A 21,635-nucleotide genomic window follows, 5' to 3' on the forward strand; every position below is an offset into this window, starting at 1 on the left:
ATCTATAGAATAAGTTTCTAACAGTGAAATCAATATGTGAAATGGGATACACACATTCAATTTTGATAGAAATTGTCAAGTTGATAAAAATCAGATTTTTGGCACCTAGGTTAGTTAAACATTAACAGTACTGGAGAAGGAACAAATGTGTGGAGTTGAAATAAAGAAAAGGTTGAGAATTAGTTTCTTTCTCTTTAAATCTGAGAGAAAAATTGAAGTTTAGATAGGACAATAATAACAAAGAACATAAGGCCCTGAGAGGCCTCTTGTAGTTTTAATTTTTATAATATTAGAATCTTATAGTATCTGTTCTCATTTCCTTAAATCTTGTTCTAAGCTATGCTTTTTTTGAATAGGTACTGATATTTGTGTTTACTATTTCATTAAATAGTGTTAAGTACAAGAAAGGTGATATATTATAATCATATGCTACAAGTTAAGATTCACTTATTTGAATACTAATTTTATTCAAATTCAAACCATTAAGCCCTAACCAGTGTGTTCTCTAGTTGACAGCTTGACCAAATTACACAAATAACATGCAGAAGGAAATGAATTGCCTCATGTGTGTAAGAATATTAAGTGATAGCAAGTAGAATATTTAGTGGTTAAGTATTTTCAAATCTCAGTGATGTATAATCTAACAATTGACTTCCAATTAACGGTTGCTTACTAAAATATTTTGTTTTTAATAAAAATAGTTTCACAGTTTGGTATGTAGGAGACATATTTACTGGAAACTAAACTATGATAACAAGGAAACAAGACTGCTGTCTTTTTTTTCTCTCTTCTTCGATTCATATATTTGACAGTGTTTTGATGACTAAGTTTAGTCCCAATTTGTTAAAAGATTATAAATCTATTGACAGCTTTATCAATCCAAATCAAACATACTAAGGACGTTAGGGATAAAGGTCAGAGCTGTATTCCTTCTAACCACGAATGAAAAGTACAAATATGTTGAGACTCAAGGAAACAAATTCTTTTTCAAAGCAAAGGGGACTACAGAATGACTCTGAGTGGTGTTTATCAGTGAATTTTATTCATTTTCTTTACTTGATGTCAGTAAACATTTACTAGATGACCAGTCTTATTCTTCCTGGTTTGTGAATAACCTGGATTATCCTTGATTGTCCTAGAGTTTTTGTTTCATTTTTACACTTTTTTTTTTCTTTTTCTATTGTATTCTAAACTAACCTATTGTGCTTTCAGGATCTGATTGCTATTCCTTATTGGATTTTTAAAATAATCTCTACATATTTATTGCAGCAGTCCAGAATTTATATTCATTATCTTACTGTACTCTTTTTAAGACACATTTTGTACTGAAATCTCTCAAAGGGCAAAAACTTTATTGCTCTAAATTTTCTGCTTTGTGCCTAGTTTTGTGTCCTTTGCCAGTTGGCACTTCATTAATTATATTCCCACAAAGCATTATGAACTGTTCACATTTCTGGAAGGGAAGGACAAATTAAGAGGTATGACTTCTAAAAATAATGGGGTAAACTGCCACCTTGAAGATTCTGAAAATAGAGATTAAGTTAAAACCACAAGGGATGTAAAATTGTTCCTAAAGACTTTATTTTTTGGAGAAGTTTTAGGTTGAGGGTAAAATTAAATGGAAGGTACAGAGATTTCCCATACATCCCCTGCTCCCAGTCAAGCGTAGCCTCCCCACATTGCCAACACTCCCCAGTTGTTAAAACTGATGAACCTACACTGACACATTATTGTCACCCAAGGTCCATAGTTTACAGTAGACTTCATTCTTGGTGTTGTGCATTCTGTGGGTCTGGACAAATGTAAAATGACATTTATCCATCATTATAGTATCACACTGAGTAGTTTCACTGCCCTAAAAATACCTGTCCTTGTCCTGCTTGTCTCTCTCTCCCTCCTAACCCCTGGTAACCACTAATCTTTTTTACTCTCTCTATGGTTTTATCTTTACTAGTGTGTCACAGAGTTGGAATCATATAGTACACAGCCTTTTCACTGGCTTCTTTTACTTAGTAATATGCATGTAATTTTCCTCCATGCCTTTTCATGGCTTACTAACTCACTACTTTATAGTCCTGAATAATATCTCATTGTCTGGATAGATCACAATTTATCTATTCACCTACTGAAGGACATCTTGGTTGATTCCAGGTTTGGGGAATTTTTATAAAAGCTGCTATAAACATCTGTGTGCAGATTTTTGTGTGAACACCATGTGAAGCATCTTTACATGTACTAATTTGCCTTACGTATATCTTCTTTGTTGAGGTGTCTATTATGATCCTTGTCCACTTTTTAATTGGGTTATTTGGTTTTTGTATTGTTGAGATTGAAGTGTTTGTTGTATATTTTAGACAACAGTCCTTTATCATGTGTATCTTTTGCAAATATCTCCTTCAGTGTATGGCTTATCTTGTCATTATCTTTTTTTATTATTATGTTATGTTAATCACCATACAGTATATCATTAGTTTTTGATGCAGTGTTCCATGATTCATTGTTTGCATATAACACCCAGTGCTCCGTGCAGTACTTGTCGTTACCTTGATGCCATACTGTTTTGATGCTATAGCTTTGTGGTAGTTTGAAATAAGGAATTAGGTCTTCTAACTTTGTTCTCTCCTTTCAAGATGGACATAATATATATATATTTTTAGAATAGTGTGGATTTTTTAAGGTGAAAATTGCAACTTTAATTAGTTTAATGTCTTATGTCATTAAGATATTGACTGTTAAGAATGTCTTGGACTGCAATTTTGAGTGAAGAAGGAGGCTTTAAATAAGGGAGAGAAGAGGTGAGATAAAAGATAAAAAAATTAGGGGCACCTGGGTGGCTCAGTCGTTAGGTGTCTGCTTTCAGCCTGGGTCATGGTCCCAGGGTCCTGGGATAGAGTTCCACTTGGGGCTCCCTCCTTGGCGGGAAGCCTGCTTCTCCCTCTCCCACTCCTCCTGCTTGTGTTCCTGCTCTCACTGTCTCTCTCTGTCAAATAAATAAATAAAATCTTTTTTTTTTTTAAGATTTTATTTATTTGACAGAGAGAGAGAGAGCAAGAGCAGGAACACAAGCAGGGGGAGTAGGAGAGGGAGAAGCAGGCCTCCCACCGAGCAGGGAGCCCGATGCGGGGCTCGATCCCAGGACCCTGGGATCATGACCTGAGCCGAAGGCAGAAGCTTAACGACTGAGCCACCCAGGCGCCCCAATAAATAAAATCTTTAAAAAAAAAGGATATAACAAAAATTAAAACAAAGATGATTGCTTAGACAAGTTCTTTGCTTTGTTCTTCTGCTAAAATTACTGAAATATTTATGGTAAGATAATGTTCACTGTAATAAAATAAACACTACTTAATGTAACCTAGGGAATTATTAAGACTTTAGTAGCATCTTCATTTATTAAAAAAAAGAGAGAGAGAGAGAATGCTGAGAGTGACAGGTGATTTTTATGGAGGAATTTACAAATAGAACATTCACTGCAATTCTTCAGAAGAAAGTGAGAAAATAAGATAAAGAGAAGTAGGCATATTATAACCTAGTTATTGTTTGGACAACATTGTTTTTGTCTTAAAAAGAGTTTCTTTTAAGATTCATGCAAACCATTTATGAAATTATGTAATCACTAAATTAGAGGAAGTGTTGTGTTCCCTTATGTTTTGCTTTTTGAGTGGATTTTTCTTTAACTCTGTAAGGGCAAAGGAAGGGGTCCTGGTGTCAGGCTCAGAAGTTAGCTCCCCAGGCAGGCTGTGGCTGAAAACATGGATAGAAGGATAGAAAAGGGTCCAAAGATAAAGCAAGCACCAGAAAATTGAAAGTTGCCAAGTCAGGGTAGACAGCCAACAGAAGTTTATGTCCAGGAATCTGCAACCCAGGATAGCCAAATGTTAGATGTGGGTTTGAGAGAACTAACAAAGTAGAGCAAGCAGAACACCAAGGAATACCTATATCCATATTTTTTGGTCCCCCCATGAGGGCATTTTGCTTATGAGTAGACATTGAGCCAATTTATACAATAGCCCTAGAAGTAAGGCATCACTTTAAATTTTCACAATTAATCAGTCAAACAATCTGTCATTGTGTATTAGAATACAATAATACAAGACCTATGTGAGTCATAGATCTACCACTTCTCTCTGACTTAAACCTCTTTAACACCTCCTTCCCACCATTTATTCACCTACAAAATGGGATCCTAATGATAACCTTATAAAATTTTAGGAAAATTAAATGATCTTGTATCTCCAGAGACTTTAGCTTTTTGTCTGATATATAAAGCACTTAATAAACATTAGGTCTTATTTGCAGTCTTACCATATGCTTCTATATGTTCTAAGTGTAAGCTCTATGAGTAGGGGGGAGAGGAGGAAATGCAAAATACCTTTATTAATTTATGAACCAACTAATTAAAGAGTTGAGTTGGAGAAGGAGCAATATTAAGTATGAACAGGATAACCCCTTCTCTCAGTGTGGGCATCCTAACATTAGATGCACAACACAGTCAATGTTCAATAAACATTTATCAAATGAATACACAAACTTACATATAATAAAGAATGCCAGACTAATACACACACATACACACATATAACCAATACCCAAAAAGATATAGATAATCAACAGAAGGATACAAATAACAAAGTATATAATGTCGGGTTGAGTTAGGGGGTAATAAGAATGGGTCATTCAAGATATGTGATTTGGACTAGGTGTGAATTGGTATATGGGGAATCTATGTTTGTTACACAGCAAACTCTGCCCTTAAGTTGCCTAGAGAGACAGACATAAAAACAAAAATTGAAAATATATTGGATCAGTTTAATAATCCACATGTTCTTTTTTTTTTTAAGATTTTATTTATTTGAGAGAGCGTGAACAAGGGAGAAGGGAAGACGGAGATGGAGAAGCAGACTCCCTGCTGAGCAGGGAGCCCGATACAGGGCTCCATCCCAGGACCCTGGGATCAGGGCTTGAGCCAAAGGCAGCCACTTAACTGACTGAGCCACCCAAGCACCTCTATAATTCACATGTTCATTGCTATTTATTTCTTGCACTTATTAAATGTCTGACACATTGTAGATGTGTTACAATTTTTGGTGCATGCATACATAAATGAAGATAAAATTAAAAACAAACAACAAAACCAAAGTGAGAAATGACTGTCTGTCTTTCAGAGTTAGGAAAGAATTCACAGGGGAGGTGATGTTTCACCTAGGCTTGGTGGGTCAGCAAGGATTCAGTGGGCTCACTAAGAGTAGTGCTTGGTTGGCTTTGTGTTTCTTTGCTTTGTCTCTAAGTGGTGAGTTGAGCATAATATACCACTAAGAAAAAGACATGATGCCAACCCCTAAATATGTTACTGAATGTGGGTTTCCACATATGCTCTTTCTCCTTTCAACTGCGTCTTTATAAAATAGTAGCATTTAAGACTTCTAAAATAATCATGTTCTTGACTGCTAATATAAAAGATCAGTTTATTAATTGTCTTGGTGTAGCCCCGCTTGTTGGTTTTGCTATCTGCTGCTATAGTCTTTCCTCTTGGTTAACTATAATTTAAATTGTAAATACTCATTTTGCCACCAGGAATAGGAGTTTAATCTCAGTTTATTAGGAATCAACTCCTCTAGGCCCCAGGATGCATTTAACAATAGGTAGTGGGATCAGTTATTCAGCATCCTCCTTCAGGAGTTGGGCTTGCTAAATTGTCAACCACCTGAGGCTTTATGATTAGGAAGATTTGTTTTTAGGGATGCTGTTGTTTCCACACTCAGTCCTTTTCCTCAAGTAGATGACTTGGGAGGCTGCCCCTTTCTCAAGAAACATCTTCCTACTTTAGACACTTAATCCACCATTCAGTTGTCCTTGATTTATATTCTGAGTCTCATAATCACTGACATTCTAAACTTTAATTCCCTCATATTCTTACTGACAAGCACGTCCCATGATTATAAAAGAAACCTGGAGTACAAAATATGCCTTCATTTCCTATGGTTACAAAAAGTTTCTCTCCTAAGAACTTTCAACAAAAATCCTCAAACAGCTACTCACTTGTACTTTTGGCATTATGTAAATATCAAGTTATGTAATGCCAAGTGTTCATGGATTTTGTTTTTCTCCATTGAGGATAGTAGAATAAAGTTGCCCACCCAGAGTCACAAGGATGAGAATCCATGTCCTGAAGATCTTCCACTGAACCCCCAAATAACCATCAAGCCAACCTCAAACTCACCCAATCCTGCACTCTCCAAATTTATGCAATTTATTGTTTATAGTTACATAGATCTGGGCTGATTTCCTTTTCCTTACGTCTTCCTAAACTTAGCTTTTCTAGCCTCTGCATTTAGTTATCAACTCCTTATGCAACTACTTGTGTTACTGATTTCAACCAGGGAAGATAAACTGGGCCTTGCATAATCTTTACCTTTCTAGGAACAGCTTAATATCCTGCCTGTCTCTGAAATCCTAAAACTGTTGGTTATGGTTGACTGTCAGGTGACTTGTTAACTATGGTAGAACTTGTGGTGACTTGTTAACTGTGGTAAAAATAGTGCCAATGACTGTTTCCAAGAAAAGGAGCAGAAAAGGATTTAGAGGAGGCAGAGTATTCAAAGAAAGTCCTCTCATTTAATGAAATACAAAATTTTATCTGTAATTTGCATTTTTAATCAAATGTTAATTATCATTTGAAGGGGAAAAAAAGTGCTTTGGGGAGGTAAATGAGAGCACTCTAAGATGATGGTGAGGATGATCCAAATTAAATACTGAGATGGATGGTTTGATTCAAGGTTTTTTGTTTCTTTCCCTTCTTCCTTGTTGCTGCTTTCCTACCGTTTTAAATTCTAGAGGTGTGTGACATTTCAAACACTGTATGGAAAAATGAGGAAAAAAGGAATCTTAAGAAATTTTCCATTCAAGGGGAAACAACCCTGAAGATCTTAAAAGTTCTTCACAGTAAAATTACTATGTATAGTGTCTTATTACTATTGATGTATCTGCTGGTGATTTGTTCGTTTAGAAACACTGACTACAGTTATTCATTTAATATTATTTATTTATTTATTTATTTTTAAAGATTTTATTTATTTATTTTAGAGAGAGAGAGCATGAGAGAGGAGAGGGTCAGAGGGAGAAGCAGGCTCCCTCCTGAGCCGGGAGCCCAATGTGGGGCTGGATCCTGAGACTCTAGGATCATGACCTGAGCTGAAGGCAGTTGTGTAACCAATTGAGCCACCCAGGTGCCCTTGTTTAATTTTCTGAACTAAACTCTCCCTTCCCTCTATTTATATACTATAAGCAATTTAATTTGTATCTTTTCCTTGATACCTGTGTCTGAGCTTCTAACTTGTTTGTTTGGTATCCAGTGGCAAATTTATGAATATCTGAGATATATTTTTGCTAAGATTAATTGAAAATTTACAATTTTTTGTTTATTAGCATGGAATAATAAGAAATCAATGAGTCCCTTCAATTATCTCAGAAACTCCATTTGTAGTTAATTTGGCTTACCCTTATGCTGAGTTATCTCTTTATGGGAAAAAGTATCCAAAATTTGAAAATAAAACAAAATGTTGCTTATGTGACTTCAATATGGTACTAGATAATTTTCCAATAAGCCTATCTGGACAATATCTGATGCTCTCAGAAAAAGTAGCTTTGTCTAATGAATGGAGCTTGGATGTTTTACAACCCTCTTAAGTTAGCCATTAACTTGTAGAAACTGGTATCATATAATGATTTTTTTTCCTGTCCAATAGAGATGATTATCCCAAAATCATGGTTTATTGTTTTGTAGGATAGCAATCACTTTCCATTTTAGCAATCGTATTTGAGCAGTCCTTTCCCCACTAAACGTATATGCCTCCTTTTCCCACTAAACATATATGCCAGTTTCTCAAATCCTTCCCACATTATCTTTTATTTTCTGTTGATTTGCCCATTAATGACTCAAAGAAAACCTTGGTATATGCTTAGTCTTTATTTGTATGAAATTTGTGTGGTTACCAATTTGAAAATCAATATCTAATATCTTTAGACATTGTGGTAGAGTACATAAAATTTTTCAAAGAATATAAGCAGTACATGTAAAAGACATAGTCTCTGTGTTTATAATCTCACATTCACCTGGAGAAGCTATGATAGAGGAGTCAAGCATGATTTTTTATAATTGTTTATATTTTTAGATATGAATTTAATATGCTGAGGGGTCTGTTTTTTTCAGATTTTTGGTCTTATCTAGGTAATACAGATAAAAATTCTCCTGCTTCTAGATCACTTAGGGCCAGACAGCAATGTTCTCACACATTCATGTGCACACCCATCACTACTTGGTGCCGGTACATAGTAGCTATTTTGCATATATTAGGTTTTTTTAATTATGGGGGAGTGGTTAAAGTAGCTATAACATTCTTCTATGATCTCTCAGAACAAACTTTATTTTAGTTAAGAGAACAGTTTCTCCCTCTGTTAAAATCTGCCATGTAACAAATTAAAAAACAAACTACTTGATGCCTTCCTAAATTGAAGGGCAGGTAAGTCCCTGTCCTGTGGGACTTGCTGAGTTGAAAATGTTGAGCACACACAAATAACCTCTTAGTTTTTCTCCCTATAACCACATAGGCCACCCTGTTGAGTCACTTTTGAATTATGAGAGAAATGAGCTCATTAATCATTATACTTTCAGTGGAGAGGATCTGTTGATGGGTATGTTCCTGTCTAAGCTAACCCAATCATTCTCATACACATAGGGTCTCTGATTACAGCTACACTATCCTGATTCAGGGGATCAACTAAAGAAATATGAGCAAGCCATGGTAGCATAGCCAATGACAAGAACATTATAAAGTCAAGTGGTCAGGGTGCCTGGGTGACTCAGTCAGTTAAGCATAGGATTCTTGATCTCTGCGTCATGATTTCAAGCCCCGCATTGGGCTCCACTTAACAAAACAAAACAAAACAAAACAAAACAAAACAAAACAAAACCCATAAAATATCAAGTGGTCCGTTGACAGAGGAATATTGCCATTGACTTCCAGTCAATTCCATGGTTATTTGAGGAGTGGAGGGTTTTAGCTTCTCTTCCTATGCTTTTGATCATTTTTAATGTTTTCCTTCATTACTCAGGAGTCTTTCAATTTTAAGTTATACTAATCTACCTCAGAGCACTTTAAACCAAAAAGAACATGTGTGTGCCCATTGAACAGACAGGCCAAAAGCAAGTTCATTCGACATACTTGGATTAGTGAGTTCAAATAGTGTCAACTATTTGACAGGGTTCTCTCTTTGTCTCTTAGCTCTGCTTCTCTGCTTCTCTTCTCTGGTACATTCTTTTCATTTATCATTAATATAACTATAGATAGCCACAAACCTCCATTATCCATACAGTTCTTTATCTGAAAGAGATACCATCTTTACTGATGGCTGTGGCAAAAGTTTCGGGAAGAACTCTGATTGGTCCACTGTGAGACCTACAGCCATCCTAGAAGCTATAATTGTGGCCAGAGGGCTCAAGCTCTCTATAAGCCAGAACTACGTACCTTATTCAAAACATACTTATGGAGAATAAAATTCCAGAGAACAACCCATGCAGACTAGGGTAAATAAGATCAAAAAGATTTCAATAGGAATTTTAATTTGAGTGGTCACCACATTAATTCTGGCTATGGCAACTTTCAAAGGCATTTTGAAAGAAGACCATTTCCTAGTTTAAAATAAATATATAAATATTTGTGTGAGTGTGTGTGTTATATACATACATGCATTTACACATACATGTATGCGCGCACACACACACGCCTCCACATATCTCTAGCATCACCTGGTAAATAGCAGATATTTCATAAAGATTCAGATTCATTTTTACAAAAGAAATCTGAGATCATGGTAAAAGTAGCCATAGCACTCTTACTCTACCACTTCTTAGAAAGAAACAGATTTTTTCCTTGTTGTCTCTGTGACCTTGAACAGGTCATATAACATCTATAAACCACCATTTTCTCATCTGTAAAATGGAAATAATCATTTATGCCTTACTTTTGCCCTAGGATTCTCTTTTTGAACTGCAAAGTATTATATAAATGTGAAATGATAGTAAGTTCCTTTTTAAAAACATTTCCTTAATTCCTTTTAATGCCCTGAGACATTCTTCTGTGGCAGGATTTAATTTCTAACCTTTATTTATTTTTTATCTCCTCACTCAGTTGGTCTTACATGAGACTAAATAAAGGCAAAAATAATTTGTGAGCATACAAACACATTGAAATTATACTTCGAGATGAAGTCAAAGAAGATAGAAAATGCTTTATTTGTCTTGTGTATAGTTACCCTGAAAACTCTACAAGACTTTTACTTCATTTTATGAAGATTAAAGATGTACTTTCTCTGTCCGGGCCAAGACCTGGGGCAAGAGTCTAAGGGAAATTTAAGGGAGTGAAGAGAATGACATCAGAGAGAGAAGGGGCTTAATGAAATCCATATGAGTTAGGCTTTCTATGGACTCTTTCTACACTATCTGGACTCCATATGCAAGACTACCTCTCACATATATAATGCCTTCATGAGATTAGGAAAAGGCATTTTTCTGCCTCTTCACTTCATGAGTTACAAAAAGGCATCTCCTCTTGGTTTATGCAGGCCCATGAATTGCAGGTGGGGCAGGAGTGTGAGGCCTGAATTTCATCCCTCATTTAGTCCCTTTGCCATTCAAGTGCAAAATCTACTAAAGTTTGTGTGAGTGTCTCTGATGGACTAAAAAATACATTGTCTTCTCTATGTAAAGGATCAATACTTGTTTGCCCTCCTAGATGTCTTAGGAGTAGCAGAAAGGCTTTGTGTAGTAAGAGAAACCTGGACTTTGCCCTAGGTTTCTGGGAAGTAATCTCTAAACCCTTAGAATTTCATGCTTGATAGATTTTTGTTTTCCTGGAGGCCTGAGTCACTCCAGAGAGCTTAACAGTGTGATTTAGGGTAGAGGCTAGAGGTCATATTGCATCAGCTCAACCTCCAGAGCAGCTGGAGACTGAGATGAGACACAAAGGCAGTCAGTCATACTTACATGATGGGGCCCCAATAAAAATTCTGGACTCAAGGCTTGGGTGAGCATCCCTGGATGGCAATATGATACACATATTGTCACATGTCAATACTTAGAAAATAATACTGTCCATGACTCCATGGGCTAAAGGACTGGAAGTTCTGCATTTGGAACTTTTTTGGACTCTGAGCTCTGGGCCTCTTCCCTCTAATTTTAATCTGTATCCTTTCACTGTGACACACTGTAACTGTGATCGTAACAACTTTTAGTGAGATCTGTGAGTCCTTCTAGCTAATTTTTGAAACTGAGGGTCATATTTTGGGCCCCCAAACTTGAAAATGGTGTCAAAAATGCTTATGTTCCTCTAACTTCACAAGTTTTTACTTAGAAAATGGAACCAAATACATTTTTATGGCTTATTTGCTCTAGTCCTTCTCTTGCTTATCCCCTATGATGTTGCATGCTATAAATTTTATATGCATACAAGCATGTGTATAAATATATATATGTGTGTGTATGCATACATGTATGTGTAAATGTATGTATATATGTAAGCGTTTACTTCTCATTTTTTAAAAATTTCAAAATGGTATCAGTGACCTGTAGCTTCCAATATCCCTGTGCTCTTTAAACAAGTCAAGGGAAGTGTAGGGGGGATAGCATGTGGGAAATTTTCAGTGGTCTGGGCCTGGAAGGAACACTCATGACTTCTGATCACACAGCACTGAGTAGAACTTAAACCTGTGTTCATACCTAATTGAAAGGTAGTCTGGGGCATAAAGTATGTCTGTGTGCCCAGAAAAAAAAAGAAATAGATGTGGGAACAACTAGTTGCTGTCTGCCTCACACATTCATATTTTGTCTTCTCCAGTCTTCTCAGACCCACTAGGCTATCAGTAGTTAATATGATAAATAGATTAATAGTTATGTTTTAATTGATGATTGTGTCTTATTCATATATTGCACATTTGTAATATTGTAATGTCTCAACTCATAGAAGTGAACATTTTTAGACATATAGCTACCAGCAGGGAGGACTTTGGAGACTAGCGTCTAACTGTCCCACCTCATTAAATGATGTCTCCAAGGTCAGTGTTTGGCCCACCCAAACTTTATAATCACTCTTGAGGATGACCCTATCATTCCTCTTGTAAGTGTGAAGCCTTAAATGTAAAAAACATGGTAATAACTAGCATTTATTTAGTGCCTACTATGGGAAGGGCATTATTTGAAGGGTTGTGCAGGCATGATTTCATTTAATCCTGACAACAACCCTAAATAATAGGTATTACCTAGGAATTGTTGGTGCTAGAACACCAGTCAGTGTAGTTGAGCTCAAGAACCTAGCCACTATACAATGTTACTTCTAATTTCGTTCAATGGCCCGTGGAAACTCGGCTTCTCTAACTTTTCTCCAAGTTAGACAGAGTCTGCATTTTTTGTAGTAAAGTCATACCATGTGTTAGGAACACTCTTCAACTACCTCCTCAGCTTCCATTCCTCTGTTGGTGTTTTTCTTTCCCGCATATCCTACATCCTTTCAATTCCCTTGCTTCAAGTGCCACCTGCTCTCCTGAAAATGAAATGTGGCATTTGCCATTTATATTTGCTATGCTCAGCAGTGTCCTGGAAAACAAATATAAAATGACAGCTCTACTCCACACTATCTTTGGGCTTCACACTTCTGTTTCCCTTTGCAAATCTGGGGAAAATGCAGAATTCTTCTGAGAAAAGTTGTTGATGGAAAATGCTGCTTCGATTTTCTGACCTTTAGAAGACTCCTGAAGTACCTATCTCTTGAGCAACAAAAATGCAAAATGATGCAACCGCACTGTTCCCTAGAGAGAAAGGGGAATTTTATTATGCCTAGTCTGTCATCATTATCATCACCAAATAGTGTTTGCTAAGCCTCCAGGAGCACAAGGCAGTGGGGTGGTTAAATTGGCATCTTTTCCTCTTCCCAAGAGCTTACAGTTTAAATAGAAACTGAGCAGCGAAGACAAACATATACAAGGTCAGGCTGATACCAACACGAACACATTAACATACTCATTAAAATAGAAAAGAGCTCATTATAATTCAATAAGAATGGGAGGCAGTAAGATGCGATATGAAAATGTGCTAAACTAGGAGTCAAGGGACTTTGCAGCCTGCTGGTGTATGGCTTTGAGCAGGTCACCTCCCCATGTTTGAGGTGGAAATGCTGGGAAGGTTTGAGGAAGGTAGTTTGGGAGGTGAAACAAACAGATTCTGGAGTCCTAAAGCCACACAGTTTCTGTAGGCATGACAAAGTGACTGAAGCACCCTGGATCAGTTTGTCTTCCTTCTAAAATAAAAGACTCAATTTTTAAAAAGGAAAAAAACTGGGGCTATGGAAAGACAGGCACTTACTGAGGCATCATTTGATTGGAAAGGGCAAGAGGCCAAACAAAACTAAGGACAGAGGGGAATTTAAGGGATGGAATTACAAGAAGTTGGCCTCAGGGAAATTGCAAAGTGAATACATATGCATATATGTATTCACATATATTCCTCCTGATTCAGATTAAACCCTGGCCAGAATAATTATTCAGGATATTCCACCAAAATTTGTAACACTTCCCCTTCCCCAACTCTTTGAATAAATAATACAACAAATAATATAAATATGAGCAAATATGAATCCTTAAGTGATTCTTTCAGATCTTAAGAATGTTAGCATGTCCTCAAGTTATGCATTTTTAATTATTTCATTTGACCCCCAATTCTAAGAGGTCCTACATGTGTTACTCAAAAACCATCACTCTATGGTGGTCATCACCAATAATGCTTTTTTTATCTTTAGCTGCCAATAGAGATCGCCATGGTTTTTTTAGAGTGACTAGAATGTGATCGGAAACATTGTCTCTAAGAAACAATAGGCTCAGAATTCCATCTGTCCTTCTGTCTAAATATCAGAAGAAAAGTATTAGCTATTTCTCCTTTTTTATTGTGAATATTTCTATAACAGTTTAATTCCTTACCATCACCTTGACCCTACTCTGAGGTAGCTGAATGCCTTGGACTCATCAGGGAAAGTGTCAAACTCATGGAAATGTGAATGGAAAATGCACAATGATATATTTTTAAATATCACCCAGTTTTTACGGTAAACTCTTCTGTTTCTATCAGGAATGGTTCAGAGTAGAGGAAATTAAAACATAAGGTTACACTTTCCAGGCAGTGGACAGGCAGGTCTTCAAAGAGGGGATGTTTGTGGGGAGAACATGGTGGGTATTTGAGGTTTACAGTGTGTTTTTCTTAATATGGCCTAATATATAGCAGTGATTGGAAAACCCATAACCCTAGAAATCATCACATCTTGTGCTGGATTTTGCTATTACAATTTGAGTCTCACAAGAAAATGTTGTCAGACCATGAGAAACTTGGGCTTATCCCTATGTTTATCAATAGAAAATGATATGTAATTGGGAGTTGGTAATTAAGAGATCATGACCTGAGCCAAAGGCAGACACTTGACTGACTGAGCCACACAGGCAACCCCATTTTCTCACCTCTTAATCCTAAAAATGTATTGACTGGAAAAAATTTATATATATATATATATATATATATCTTATATAATTTACATAATATATAATAATATATAATATATGTAACAATGTATATAGTAAAAACTTCTATATATAAATATGGAAAAATATAGAAAATAAAAAATAAATAAAAATAAATATATAAAGAGAGAGAGCCTTGATCGAGTGGGCTTACTAGTTCTTGAATATCAGGTATTTATTAACTAGAAACTGAAAGGGAGAAAAGGAACCATGCCTCTGAGATGAAAGAAAACTGGGAGAAAAGTAGTTTAACACATAATTATTCCAAGATCACATACTGTAATGGATAAAGCACTGGCTCTGGGCTCAGTGTGATTTGAGTTTGAATTCAGGCTATAACTTCCTAGCTCTGTGAACTTGTTTCTACTCTGTGAAATTGTGGAAATGCCTAGCTCATGGGATGGTTATGAGGGTCATATAAAATAGTAAATGTAAAGCAGCCCAGTGTTTAGTTAATATTAAACAATCAACTTTATTTTTATTATTATTGCCATTGGAGGGTGAGATGGTCTCCTGGAATTAAACATCAAATTTGCCCTTTATCTCCTTTCTTGCCCATTCTCAGCTGAATTTCTGAATCTCCAGTGGAATGAGCACCCTTAGGAAAGGATTTCCTCACATGAAGTTCCCAGGATTACTGGAACCTGTCTCAGTCCATTAATTTCAAGGGGGAAAGTGAGTCCTACTTGAAGAGAGGCCGAGTGTAAAGCACGACCTTCAGCCTCAGGCTCAACAGGCACATGGTTCTGAGACAGAAGGGTGCTGAGGCAGAAGGCAGCAAGCTATGGCTTAATTAGCTCTGGTAGAAAATGAGATGCTAATTGGTCTGCTCCTGCCAGCCTAAGGGACTTGCATTCTCCACTTCATATCAGATGGTCCCTTGGCTCTGATTTCTTTGGAAGAAGAATATTGCTGCTGATAACTTTCTCACACCAATAGGAAGGTTACTGCTCAGAATCCTAGAGTTTGGTGCTGAATTGGCTAAGTTCCCAACTGTGAAGTAAGCAAAATCCTTTAACTGTTTGAATGTCAACTATTCAGCCTCTGTCCTCCTATGGATATCCCAACCCCTTCCAATGTATTTTTATCCCTCCACATTGACCCTGCCTTGGAAATCTCTTAATTACCAAGTCCCAATTAGATATCATTTTCTATTAATAAACATAGGGATAAGCCCAAGTCTGCTTCTCCCTCTCTGTGCTCTCTCCCCCACCCTTTCAAATAAATAAATAAATAAATAAGTAAAAATCTTAAAAAAAAAAAAAGAGGTGTGAAAATGGCAGTAACAACAACAAACACAATTTTCACAATAAGAAAGCCAATTCATTTCATTTCACACCTCTTACTTCTTCAGGATAATCCAATTCTAACTCACCTTTGTAATGATGAGGTTCTCCCAGGTATTCAATCATCAAAGATAATAGATTTCTTAGAAGAAATACATTATGGTAAGACTATATGAATGATGAAGATTTTCAATTATAATTATTGAAAAAAAGACATTTATAGTTATATCTTTAATACGCTTGCAGTCTAATTCCCACACTCAGTTCTTAAACCATTCTAGAAAATTAGTCTTCTGTATATAATTTGTGATGTGTTTAAAAGTCCTTCATCTTTGCTCAAAATGTGTGTGAATACATACACATTTATGCATGTATAAAGAAGTATGTCTATGTGCATAATAATTAACAGCCTCAGTTCTAGAGACCATCAGATCTCAGCGTAAACCCTACTTACTTGCTGTGTAAACTTGGGAAAATTACTTAAGCTCTCCAAGCCTCACTTTCCCATATCTGTTAGAGCTGCTGGAAGGATCAAACAAAATAACTGCATGCAAAGCACTAAGCATATTGCCTGGCTCATGATAAGCAAACCCTGCATAGTTGCTGCTCTTATTTATAATTCTCCTCCAGAATCTCAGCTTGCTCAACTTATCCATCTTATGTATAAGAAGCTGGAAAGAATTACAAAGGTTTCTGAACTTTTCTTTCAATTTCAGGAGTAATGGTATTCAGTTTCAGGAGTGATGATATCACTCCTCATTTTCTTCCTTCATCATCATTTAAATTATTGCCAGTTCTCTACCTGTAATGGTAACGAGTTTTGGTATTGAGCTTTAAAGGAAAAAAGTAAATTAGGTCTGAGTGTATTAATCATGTCTTTGATTTTTTTGTATCCTGATGCTTTGACATCAGGGGCCTTGCTCTAAGCATGCTTACTCCATCTCACCTTTCCTTCCCATGGAAACCACTACAAAGACCTTTGCCCATATTTCTCTCCTCATTCCCTATGCCTCCTGACTGATCCCAATGCTTCCCTCTGTGCTACCCATGGTGCGACATCCTCATTCTCATGGGATCTGTGTGTATAAGAAATTGCTTTTCAACGGCAGTCATCTCCTAATTGTTGGCTTTACCATACCTAAATAACACTAAAACCTCTATTTTAAAACAATGAGTAATTCCAAACCAAGTAGCAAATATAGTTCTTTTTCATCTGACTGTAGAGGCCCTGAGAACTGAGACCATGTCTGCACCAACCAAGTGATGCTCAGTAATTATCTGTTGAATGAATAAATTTATTGCATCTCTAAAATGCGCTGACATTACAGATATATATATATATCATTATTTAGAGAAATTGTCTGCATTGTTAAAAGTTGAATGAATATATACTCTCATATTGATGTCTCCTAGCTTGTTCCCTAACAGGAATTTCTTTGGTTATTTAAATGCATGTAAATATGCTAATTCAATATACCAACGGGAAAAGGACAGAGTAAAAGGACAGTCCTTTTAGGACTCTGGAATACTGCCAAAGTAGGTTGAAGAAAGGGTTCAAGGTTAGGTGTCCTTAACTTCTTGATGGAGGACAGAAGATACATCATATTCTACCAGCTATCTAATGCTGTTGGCAAGCTTCCTGAGGCTTTCTTACTAGGATGTGATTTTTTTTTTTTTCTTAACAATTTGCATGCTATTAGGCAGACTCTTTGGCAAGAGACAAGCATTTCAGATGAATCCTTGGCTCAAGGAGTACCAAGGACTTAGAGAGAGGGTGGATCTTGCCTTTCTGGAATAGCAAACAGTATGGAAATAACCCAGATACTAGTTTTGGGGAATTACCACAACAGGGGACCCTTGGAAATATTAAAGACTAAACCCAATATGTGTTTCTGCTTTGCCTAAGCATCTGTTCTGGCAGGCTGAAAAATAATACTAAATGAACTCATTTTACCCAGCCTAACTCTGCTTCTGCTGTAAAGTGCTTTATTTATCCAATAAATATGTCTTAAAAAAATATGTGTTTAACACATGAGTCTGTGTTTAGATGCATCTTTTCTGGTAGAGTCTCCTAGGAAATACCTGATCTATTAACCTTTTCTAGCTGAAAAGTTGGAATTTTTCTGAAGAAGCCAAACTTATATTAAATACATATTTTTTTTACATCTCACATGTACATGAGGGCATTTCCATAAAACTATGAGCTTCATTTAAAAACAGATTCTAATATAGGGAAAAATTATGAAAGACTTTGAAAAGACTACTGACTGTCCTGTCATTTCACCATTCCTAATGGGCGGATACAGTCAGCTTCCCTTTAGATTTTCCTTAGAGAATCTAAAGTAACATCTTACTGGGTTCTCTCAGTAATTAATGAGTTAAATACAAGTTTTGACCTATGTTCATTTTATATCTACACGATTATACCCTCTTTTGAAAATGTTATCTTTACACAAGAGTACTATACAAAAGCAAAACAAAATCACTGGGGGTGGGGGAGGGCTTAGATAAATAACAAAGGCATAGCCCCTGGAACTCATGCCTATCTAAAGGGCTAATTTGATAGAGGCATGGCTTCTCCTAAGGCTTAACTCAGGAGTATTTTCTAGTACTAGATAGTGAAGCTTTCTTCAGTCCTCCTAGAGAACTTAATTGTTTCCTCAATAGTTTCTTTTTGAAGAGACTCCCTGGAGCTGAGCCCCTACAGCTTCCTTCCCAGACTGTAGCAGTTTCTTTGGTGCTTCTTGAATCACTTTCTTCCGTTTGAACAATTTCTACAATTACCTTGCATTTAGAGTTTCCAATCTAAAAAAAGTATACAATGTATTACATTGTTTTGCACATAGTGCCCTTACACTTAAGCAGGTAAGGCAACAATTACCAAATCAATTTCTCCAGCATATTAGCTTTAGAAATGGAACATCATGGTTTTTGTTTCTGCTTTTTATGGAGTCTTTTAAACTGCTGATGTATTCCACTCAATTGTGCTTGTGAGTGCCTATGACAATCATTAATGCTTTATGAAGTGGTGCATTATTTGTTCAATGAAATTCAAAATCTGTTCTAAACAATTTCAAATCAGAGGTGACTGACTGCCTGGAACACTGACAAATATCTCCGTCTTTGGCTGGTTAAATGAGCAATGAACTAGACAGCAACCTCTGGGCAGAATAAACTACATTTCTCTAAAATAAGGCACGTTTTTGCCTTAAATAGACTAAAATAATTGAAGTAAATTTAAATTTGAACAGGCTAAGAAGGAGATATACTGGTGATTGCCAAAATGATATTCCAAATAATGTGATATATTTACTATATTCTGGTGGGGAGATGGAGGGCTCTGACGTTGGATAATCTTAGATTTAGTTTATACACCCTGAACTTACTAGCTGTGAGATATAGACCAGTTTCTTACTGCTTCAAGTATCAGAGTCTTCATCTGTAAAATTAATCTAACAATATTCATGAAGTCTTATGAGGGTGAATTTACATAAGGCATGAAAATGCTTACCGTAGTGTTGACATATATGAAATATACAATAAGCACCAGCTATTTTTATTTGATGTATTAATAAAAACTTCAGAGTTTGAACTGAAGTCCCTGATTAGGTATATACATTGATTTCTAATGCCAAGTACAATGCCTTGCACATAGTAGAATGATCAATAGTATTTCTTGGCTGAATGAATGATTTATTCCATTCCTGAACATAAGAATGAATTCCATTCCTGAGTACAAGAGGTTTAATCAATGATGGTAACATTAAAAGAAGAAGTAAAAGAGAAAATGAGACAAAGTCAAGTACGAAAAGCAAATCTGTAGGTTTGCATTGGGGCTGGAGGTTGATTTTCCCCAATTATTTATTATCTCAGGATGATTACATGTGTCAAGAGTCCTTTCAGAGACAAGATAAAAATGTGAGCAAGAAGTGGGTGAAAGAGATAGCAAGGAATGAAATACAAAGTATTTCTATTTTCTGGGTGAAATACTAAAACAGAAAATGACTAAGTAAATTTTTATGGACTCCACTCGGAGCAACTTTATGATTATAAATAAGTTTATTGGGTAAATGAGTCCTATATGTTAAGAGCCAACAGGGTTAACAGTGACCTGCCATACAGGCAGGCTGGGTCTGAGGATGGGAGAATCTGGGAGACTGGAAAGGGAAGGAGAATGAGTTTCTTCATTGCTTGGCGTTAGAGGTTTATATTGGAAAGTGGTCTAGGGTATGTGTTCCTTTAGGAATCCAGAGTAGGGTCCAATCAGTAGCAAGTGTCAGGTGAACAGTAGGTATTATTTCATAAGTCACAGAGGGTAAGGGGTATTGATGCCAATGTCAGCCAAGGTTTGTTGGAAGCTAATATCCCGGATCATGTTTAGGATCTGGTTCTTCTTAGGCATTATCAGGTGTTTGGGGCCTAGGACAAAACTCAGAGAGTAACTAATTTTCTTGCTTCTCCCTTCAAGTGGGAACATGGCTTCTTTGGCTTATTCAGAGGCAAAATGTGGAACATGAGTAAATGGGGCCTAGCAGAAAAGTAGCAGAGACAGAACCTTTCTGAAACGGAGTCCCTTCAGTTTCCCTACCTCACCTAGAAATTCTTCTTCTGCTTATTGAGTTTGTTTAGTGATGGTCTCGTGTTCTTATCCTGACGAGAACACACAGGTAGAACATTAAATAGAGTGTTAATAAATTAAAAAGCAAAAAAGCAAAGCACTTAGAGGAATCAGAAGCTTGTGTCATGAGATAAAGTTGATAGAATAACAGATATTTAGCTTGAAGAAGAAAAGACCCAAAATGATATAACTATCTTGAAAAGGTTCTTAATGAATAAAACTTGATTATACTTATTCAACAAGACTCCTGAGAAGTAGAGGTAGTTGAGAACCATGGATATAATTTAAGAACAGATGAACTTACAAAAATAAGTGCTATCCAGTATTATAATAAGCCTACTCATCAGAGAGATTCAAGAAGTTGGACCATCAAATATTAGGGATATTACAGAGTTCAAATAGATAAATTTGAAGACCTGTCCAACCCCAAGACTATGTGTTTTATGACTGCTTAGTTCCAGCCAGTGTTATCAAATTTTCAGACTCCATATTGGTTCTGCATGCATCAGAAAACTTTGAGACAAATTTAGACCCCAAAAGTTATTCAACTTACTCTAAGATGACAAGCTGACTTTTCCCTTCTCAGTCCACCCAGACCACAACAATTTTGTTTTTATAACTGTTACTGGTTCTTCCAGAGAAATCCACACAGATTCCTTTTCCCCATATATGGTGTTACTCAATTTTTATATTTAGACACATTCCAGGCTACCTCATAGAAGTTTTTGAGCTCTGGTAACAGTGGAATCTTACCAGACATTAGCTGCTAATAGGGGCAAGTTTGGGACAGTTGACAAAATAGAGAGTGATGGATTCAAAAGAGAGCTCTGACCCCAGCTATTTGAGCAAATTTAGTGTCAGAAACTTCAATTTTCTAAACTTCAGCTTCTTTCTCTGTGCCATGTGATTATTTTAGCCCTGATTTTTAGTGAGTAGTTTTGATGCTTAAGTAAGCAGTATATTTAGGAAAACTTCCTATAAATATAAATTATTGCTAAAATGTGAAGGGTGCAAAAGATAATGATTGTTTGGAATATCAAGTCAGTCCGTGAAAGCGCTCTGTACAGCGTACATGCGACATACCTAGAAGTTACGTATGTGTGATAGTTCTTGTTGCT

Source organism: Mirounga angustirostris, unplaced genomic scaffold, assembly GCF_029215605.1.
Source record: "Mirounga angustirostris isolate CCGP_5_RB_7025 unplaced genomic scaffold, mMirAng1.0.hap1 SCAF_7, whole genome shotgun sequence".
Lineage (NCBI taxonomy): Eukaryota > Metazoa > Chordata > Mammalia > Carnivora > Phocidae > Mirounga > Mirounga angustirostris.